The sequence below is a fragment of the Notamacropus eugenii genome, chromosome 2 (assembly GCF_028372415.1).
Source record: "Notamacropus eugenii isolate mMacEug1 chromosome 2, mMacEug1.pri_v2, whole genome shotgun sequence".
Lineage (NCBI taxonomy): Eukaryota > Metazoa > Chordata > Mammalia > Diprotodontia > Macropodidae > Notamacropus > Notamacropus eugenii.
The window spans coordinates 447,041,373-447,050,474 of record NC_092873.1 but is presented as its reverse complement, the minus strand read 5'-3'; the positions used below and the strand labels follow the sequence as shown (position 1 = coordinate 447,050,474).

The window sequence follows — 9,102 nt, the reverse complement described above, 5'->3', positions numbered from 1 at the left end:
TGACCCCAAATAGGTCAGGGATCAAAGGATGGCTTCCCATCATGAATATGGGACAGGGCTACTTGAAAGAAAGATATGATCCTCAATGAGTCAGGAATTAATTAATCAATTTCCCTACAATCTATATTCTGATAGTCATAACTAGTAAAGAGGAATAAATATGTTTTTCATAATCTCCTTTGTATATTCTAGGCCAATACCTAAAAGTATCAGAGCAACCTTGGCTATCAATACGTTTGGGGTACACAAGACTCAAGAGCTCTCATAGTTCATGCTTTCCAACTCTTTTAACAGTCTGTATAATTAAACTGAGGTCTAGGGCATTGAATTTATTTGCCTAAGGTCACAAAATTAGTAGTAGTTCATTCAAGATGAAAGCAAGGTCTCTTATTCCAAATATTATTTATCATATTTTATTTCTCAAGTGATACTCTAAACTCCTTAAAGTAAGGCTTTTCTCTTCCTTTCCTCCCATACCATGATGCACATGCAAATACACAGACAAACACTACAATCACCCTCAACTAGGTGTCAGTATAAATGGAGCATTGGATCTGGCTTCTAGAAAGCCTGAGTTCAAATCCAGCAGCAAAGATTTTATATCTGTGTGCTCCTGGGCAATTCACTTAGTCTCCCTCAACTTCAGGTGTTTTATTTATAAATTGGAATAAGTTTTATGGAATTTATTAATTTAACAATTACCAGGGTTATTAGAAAACATGAGGTAACACTTGTAAAGCACTTTGTAAACCTGAAAGCATTATGTAAATGCTAAGTATTATTATTAAAACTAACATGTGGTAAATTGTTTGCACATTATAAATACTTAATACAACTTGACATATGAAGTATTGATACTAAATTTTATCACTTACTCAAAAAGTCAATATTTTTATATTTTCAGCTCATAGAGCATCCTGAATACTGAGTTAAGCCCAATGTTTTGAAATTTATACAACTTTAACATGTTTTACAATCTTAAAAACCCCCATTTTGTAAGCTTTCTAAACAATTCAGATTCAACTAAGTATTAAGAGGGAATTGGTTTATAGTACCCTGTGGGGGACTGCAATTAGTAGAAAACTCTGATCACATTCTTTTCTTAAGGAAATACCTAAATATTTATTTTCATATAATGATGACAGGCTTTATGGAAGTCTGATAGGGCATAAGAGTAAAAAAACGCTATCACTGCATTCAAACTCAATAATTTCTCTAAGTATACCATGATTATCCATTAGGATTCATAGCATTTGAATTAACCCCAGTTATTTTCACCTTTTCCAAAGTAGCATCCTAAATAGCAAGGAACTCAAGGAGGGTACATGGAAATAGGACTACTGTCCTCATAATAGGAGCATTTTCTTCCCCTGAGGGGAAAAAGTATATTTTGTGGTCTGCCAATTATGCTGTCAATCATATGGATTATAGATTATATTTTCAATTTATCTTAATGTTTAGATTGTAAATTTATTTATTTTAGATAAAATTCAATTTCTTCCAAATTATGAGTCTGTAGCCTAATTTATATCTCTCCTCTAAATAGTAGAACATGATACTTAATGGTCTCAGCCCTCATGCTAATATTTTTTTTTTCCTGGGGGTTCTTTGTTCCTTTTATTCTATTCCACTCAAGCAATGTACCACTCTTAAGAATTCTTCTTCATGGAGCCTGGGCACAGAGAATGTCACGGTGGCTCCTTGGTCTGGTGCTCTGAGCTCTGGGAGCCCACTTCCAGCTGCCGCTATGCCCCAGAGCAGGTCATGTCGAGGCTCTGGGCTGCTGTCCCCAGAGTCATCGCTCGTACCTTCAGCTGCTGTGTCCGATGCCACCTGAGCACCAGCATGTTCTAAGCCGTGAGGAGGGGCCGCAAGACCCGCTTGTTTCCCACCTGGAGTGAATGTCAAGCACAAGTGAATCGATTTCCTGTTGCCAAGTTCAAGATGTTTGCTACAGAGGAGAAGGCTTGGGCCTTTGTCCAAAACACTGCAAGCTCTGATGGTTCAACAGAGCAGAAAAAGAAAAGTGACCCCAAAATGAAGCCACACAAGAGACCCTTTGAGTCATCAGATGAAGAGGAAGAGCCTTGTGCAAAGCTTACAAAACAAAATACAGACGCAGTACCTTTACTTAACAAAGCAACATTTTCTTACCTGGGAGAAGTACAGCTGTGGTTTACGCAGATGGGTGCTGCTCCAGTAATGGGAGAAGGAAAGCTCAAGCAGGCATAGGTGTTTATTGGGGGCCAGGCCATTCCCTAAATGTGGGTGATAGACTTCCTGGGAGACAGAGGAACCAAAGAGCAGAAATACATGCTGCCTGTAAAGCAATTGAACAAGCCAAGAATGAAAACATCAGTAAGCTGGTTCTATACACAGATAGTATGTTTACTATAAATGGCATAACAAGTTGGGTTAAAGACTGGAAGAAAAATGGCTGGAAAACAAGTACAGCAAAAGATGTCATTAACAAAGAAGATTTTGTTAAGCTTATTCAAGACATATACATTATGTGGGAAACAGCTACCTAGTTCTTTGAACAACTTTGCCCAATGAGAAGTCTGGTGGAACATTTAGATAAGAGTGAAGTGCTCTCATGGAAAGGAGCTAAGAAAGAAAAAATGTTAACAATGATAAGTCATTATGAGCCTACATGAAACTGGAGGAAGAAACCCAAGTAGGAAGTAAGTAGAGAATTATCCTCTAGTCTTGTAGGAGCCCTGTTGTGAAAGAGATCTGAGGCTCTGAAACTGACCCTTTCTCCAAAGTCTTCATAAAATGGAATGTCCTGCAAACCATCTTGTATTATGAAGAGGGTGTAGAGTGAATATCCATCCCAGAGGGACTGTGTTACAGGGCTGGCTCCCCAAGAAAGGTTGTTTAAAGAAAAGGAAAATTGAAAAGCAATGGAAAATAAAGAGGAGTCCTTAGATGAACCATTACCACCTGCTAGAGGCTGATGAGAACTTCAGGAAGCAGAGCTGTGGAGGCGTGAAATCAGGCATAGCAACTACTGATACTTGTCTACTAAGAAAAGAGAGCAGTAGTTTTTAACCTGGAAACAACTTAAAAAAATTTTTTTTGGATAGCTATTTTGATAAAATTGGTTTAAAAAATATAAACGAATCCTTCTTCACTTACTACATTCCATTTTCCCTACAAAACAGAAAGAATTTTAACATATAGTTTCTTATTATGTTTCCGTTGAGCTTTAGGCAGCACTGTGGCATATACATTTTATTAAACTGACATCATAAAATATGAAAATTGCACTCTCGAAAAGGTGATCGTTTCAGATTTTATGAAAGAGGTGTTACGGAATATCCCAGTGGTGTAGGAATTATTGAGCTTTCTTTATTTCTCATTGGAAAGTGTTAATTACAATCATTCCATGGGAGGTGGGATGGAAACTAATTTGCCTTTGGTTGATGAAACAAAAGATTTAATGGCTTCAGTTGTAGTTTTTAATGTGAAGAAAGTTCTTTGTGTAGTTTTTCATTGGGAAAGAAAATAATGTTGATTAACAGGAATTAAAATTTCTGACTATATGATCACAGTAAATATCCATGCATGAGTAGACACCAGTTGCCTTTGATATTCTGACTTTTCTGGTCTTCTGATTAAATAGTTCAACAATTTTATTTTTGCCAAAATGCTTGTATGCAAATTTATTTGTATGAGGGAAGGAGCATAGTATTGGCTTCTGAGGAAATGGGTAAAAGAATTGATTTCTCATAAAGTAAGGAGCTGATTTTATTCAAAATAATAAAAGCAAATATAGCCATGACTGTACTGGATCAGAACATAACCAATATGTTTGTTTCATTTACCTTCATTATCAATATTGTGCTCCTCATTTAAATAGATGTTATTTCAATCTACCCTGCCTGCATCAGTGCCATCAAAATGAATAAATCTGCAGTGTGGCTTTTCCTTCACTCTCTATACTGTATAGAAATACAACAAATCACAAAAGTTTCTTCTATGAATAATTGAATTTTGATACTTTAAAAGAACTCAAGGTGTTTTTTTTTTATATTTGGAATGCAGTGTGACATAATTCATTATTCAATATTTAGGGAGATTTGTTGTCTCTAAGAAACATTAACAGTAAATAGCTTTGATCTTTTTTGTGATGTTTTTAATAATCAATGAGGATGTAGTGATGCACCACTTTGAGATTGCTATGTAATAATTACCTGTAATTTTTGTGCCAAAATTAACTTCTCACATTTTTGAATATGTAATTTTTATTTTGTGAAATTATCCCAACTGACCCCAGTAAATATTGAAATAAATTTCTTTTCCTCCCACCAAAATGTTATCAGTTGTTAAAAAAAAGAAAGGGGTTATGTACCCTTTAGTTTTGACAGCAGCACACTATTAACTGATCTAATTGTTGGAGTTTTGTACTTTTCCATGGTAACTTGTTTTACACTATTAGAAGAATATTATATCCTTTGTTTTTGTTTTTAACTTTGCCTTCATGACAGGATCATTATATGAAAGTTTTCCTATGTGTTCTGTATTTTTTGATAGTCATCATTCCATAGAGTTTATTATTAGATCAGTCAAATAGATACAGGCTGAATATACAGTCAGGAATATTTAGCTTTGAATTAAATCTCAATCATTTATTGAAATCTGCACCTTGGGTTACTTAACTTCATTTAACCTTAGTTATACCATAAATGGGAAAAATGATATATATAGTTAACTCAAAGAGTTGTTGTAAAGGTAATATGAAATAATATGTGAAAAGTAATTTGCTAAAATTAAAATATGCTTTTCTGTCTTTTAACATCTTTCCAGTATTATAGGTTGGGGTGATATTTCATTACACTTTTTAAAAATGTGATTATATTGGTGTGGAAATTTCTTCCACTGAAAAAAATCATAATAGTTGGTTCTGTGGATTACTGTGGCCATAACAATTTGCCATTTGGAAGCAAATCTTTTGATGATGAGTTCAAAATATACATAGTATATACATAATATGATCCTTCATTGATAAAATAGCCACAGAGCTTTAGTAAAAAACTTTCTACTTTACAAAAATCAACCACAGGTTTGACCTTATCATCATGGTCTTCAAGAATCCAGAGCCAACTCCACAGCAAAATCAGGTATAGTTCTTTTAAAATGTATGTGTGTATATGCATAAAAATATTTGTAGTGAAAAGGAATATATGTTTACCTGAAATGGCAACAAAATGTTCATATGTAGATTTTGTTACAAAAGGAGAGACTGGGGGACCCATTTTAATTGAAGTGGATACAAAGACATATTCTTTCTCTCTGCCTCCCTTCTGTATTATAAAACATGAAGAAGATGAATTTATTTCTCCTTGTTCTACCATTCTGGAGGTTTCACTCACCGTTAATTCCTTTGTACTCTAACTCATAGCAATCATTGGTAGTGATTTTATTTGTTATTAAAGTTGATGGAGAACTATTTTTAACAGTCCAATGTGTTTTCAAACTCCCTCTTTCTTTATCTTCGTCAATAAGACCAGAAGAGGAGAACTAAGTCAAATGTATACAAGTAAGAGTCATTGCTTAATTGATAAATGATCAAAAGATATGAAGTTTTCAGATGAAGTAACCAAAGCTATTTATATCCATATGAAAAAATATGCTCTAAATCACTATTCATTGGAGAAATGCAAATTAGACCAATTCTGAAGTACTATTTCATTTCTATTGGTTTGGTTAATAGGACAGGAAAGAAAAAATGACAAATGGAGGAAATGTAGGGAAATCTGACATTCATGCATTGTTGGTGGATTTGTGAATTGATTCCACCATTCCTTAGGAAAATTTGAAATTATGCTGAAATGGCTATAAAAAAATATGCTTACCTCTTGATCTAGAAATGCCACTACTAGGTCTGTATCCCCAAAGAGATTAAAAAAGGAAATGAAAAGAATATACATATATACATACATATATATATATATATATATATATATATATATATATATATATATATATACACACACACACACATATATATATATACAGAGATATTTATAGCACCTCTTTTTCTTGTGACTGGGAATTGGAAGTTAAGGGGATGCTCATCAATTGCGAAATGGCTGAACAGATTGTACTATGTGGTTCTAATAGAATACTTATTATGCTATAAAAAATGATGAGCAGGATGCTCTCAGAGAAATCTAGAGATATTTAATGCAAAGCAAAATGTACTGTCTACAAAGTAACAGCAATGATTTGGGATGATCAATAGCCAGTGACTTGGCCATTCTTGGCAATGCAGTGATCCATGACACCCTGGAGGGATTTATGATGAAAACTGCTCTCCATCCTCAGAGAAATAACTGATGGGTTATGAATATACATTGAGGCATTTTTAACTTTGTTTTTCTTGAGTTTTTTGTCTGTTTTTTCTGCAACCTGATTAATATGGAAACATGTTTTGTGTGACTACACATGTATAGCCTGTGTTGAATTGTTTGCCTTCTCAGAGGAGAGTAAGGAGGGAGGGAGGGAGGGTAAAAAACAAATGTTAAAAAAGGAATCTTGCATGTATTTGGGGGGAAAAACATTAGACAAAAAATACGACCAAAAGAGAATTCATTAATGACGATAGTGTCATTCATTAATGATATCCTTTGTAGTATTTATTTTTGAAGATAAAGAAACCTTTCCTTTTGTTCATTTTAAAATATGATATTGAGGGGAATACATCCACATATATCATCATTTTAGTCTGAAAACTGTATGTAACCTGAAGAAAGATATAAATTTTGTCAAATGCTAGATTTGCTAAATAGGCCTTTACTGACCTTGAAATGGGATTCATTTGAAATATAAGCTATTTTAGGTAACAGATAGTTATGCTTAGCTTAGATTTCTTTTTTTCCCCCTTTTTCTTTTCTATCAGCAAATATATAATTTATTTAATCTGTCAGTTAAAAAAACAAACATGTCACATATTTGTCAATTGTTATAAGAAATATTGACTGAGGGATCTAGAATTAGAAGGTAGATTAACTAATAGTAATTAACTAAGTAATATTTTGTTAGAGGGAGTATTTTTTAAATAAATAGATATATTGAAATCTAGATCTGTGATATATTAAGTATAATATACTGCTGGGATAGAAAATCCCTCTACAAATGCAGAATATATTCAGTTCTGTCATTAATAAATTGAGTCTTCTGAAATTCCTTCTAATTCTAGACTTGGGATCCTATAATGATAATATCATTTTGTTTTTTTCAATGATCCTCCACTAAACTAATATAAACCAAAAATATAACTATTTCTCAACCATCTTACGTGAAAGATTTTTCCTATGAAATATTTTGTTTTAACATTACGTCATGATGTTGTCAGAAGATTATTTTTCCTACTTGAAACTGAAGAATTTTAAACAGAGTAGAGAATAGTTGCTATAATTAGTCTCTAGTTTATATTAGCATTAATTTCCATTCATTTTCATCTTTGCAAATATTGAACTGTTATCATTTACAAATATTGTGGAACTGAGGGAGCTATGGGGATGATGAAGATATAGGTAATATCCAAAAAGAAAGTATAATAGGATATATATGTTTGGGACTAGTGGAATGGGGTGAATTAGAGAATTATAGATATAAATACAGAACAAGGTAGAATAACAGATCAAAAAATACAAAGTCCTAGTGATAGATGACCTTAGGTTTGGGGGTTTGCACTCAGGAAAGGCTTCCTGGAATTTGTGGCAAGTCTAGATTATTAATTAGGATTTTCATAAATAGATTTCTAGTGGAAGGGACAGAATATTCCATATATAATGAAGAACTGGCCAGTGAGTGAAGGTATATTGACATTCCTAACTGGATTCAAGTAAAGATGCAAGACTAAGCTCTTTAGTGGGAGAAGAAAGCCTGTCCATCTAGTAAATGGAACCCTTTGGTCTATTTTTGGAAGATGGCTACAGCTTTAAAATTCAAAATGTCAGGAGAAAGAGCTATCAGAATCTGGAAGGTGGAATCCGTACTGGAATTTACCCAAAGCCAGATAGTGCTTTGCCAATTTTCATGACCTTCTTAGGTCAATATAGCAATGGCATAAATGTAGTCTCATTAATCCATCAGTCATACTACGTACAATTGGAAATGAACTTCAAGGACTGAATGCTTTGTAGTAATTAAGTCTGATTCTACTGTCTCCAGGGACTGAGGTATTAGAGGGAAACTATGACTAAGATATTAGAGGAAAATCTTTATAATTTCGGTTCTTGTGATACCTTTGTGCTTTGTAAAAGTTAACTGATAATAATTATTTAAATGATACTGGAATAATAATGACTGATGGTTAACTGTAGGGGAACATTTTTGTAAAAGAAAACTAGAGTTAATGGCAATAGAGAAAAAGCATTATACATCCCCATGGGGATAGCCCAAAACTCTGAGGTGATGAATGCTCAATCTGAGACAGTAGGAATAGAGTGCCACTACTTTTGCAGAGGTGGGAATATGCTAAAATAGAAATGCAATATACATTAGAAAGAAACAATAAACTATTCTCTACCCACATCAGGGCTATTCTTGACCAATTAAAGGAGAAACACATTTTTTGAATGTGACAACACAACACTAATTGTCTAGGTAACTTGGTATTTTGGTGTCATGTTGACCCTACATTTATTTTAAAAACAATTTCTCCCTGCCCCAAAATCATACTAATTGACAAGAATATGTGTGCCATATATAAAAAGATATGGTAAGAGTTGCTGAAACCCCATCAATCTTGAGACTGTCTCATTTGGGGGACAAATGAGACTACTAGATGAAATCTAGGGAGAATTTCCAAAGATTTTTAAATCCTAGGAAGTAAACTGAAGGACTGTGTTGTAACAAGTAACATTTTCTTCAATTCTTCTAACTGAATGATGAAACTTGAAAGAGAAAGGAAGATATGGGAAATGAACAGCAGAATGGATATATGGTGACAAAAAAGTGGATATATTTGTTTGTTTTGGATAATGTTTGAAGATCCAAAATACTAGATCTTGAGCAGGGATAGAGTGCAACTCTAAGCCCTCAACAGAATGCACTTGCTAGAGATTTTATTTAATTAACTACAAATGA

General features: G+C 33.5%; 1 pseudogene; it reads left to right on the top strand.

Annotated features, from left to right (window-relative positions):
• The first annotated feature begins 1,764 nt into the window (after nt 1–1,764).
• Nucleotides 1,765–2,531, top strand: LOC140523162 (ribonuclease H1 pseudogene; annotated as a pseudogene).
• The last annotated feature ends 6,571 nt before the right edge of the window (nt 2,532–9,102 follow it).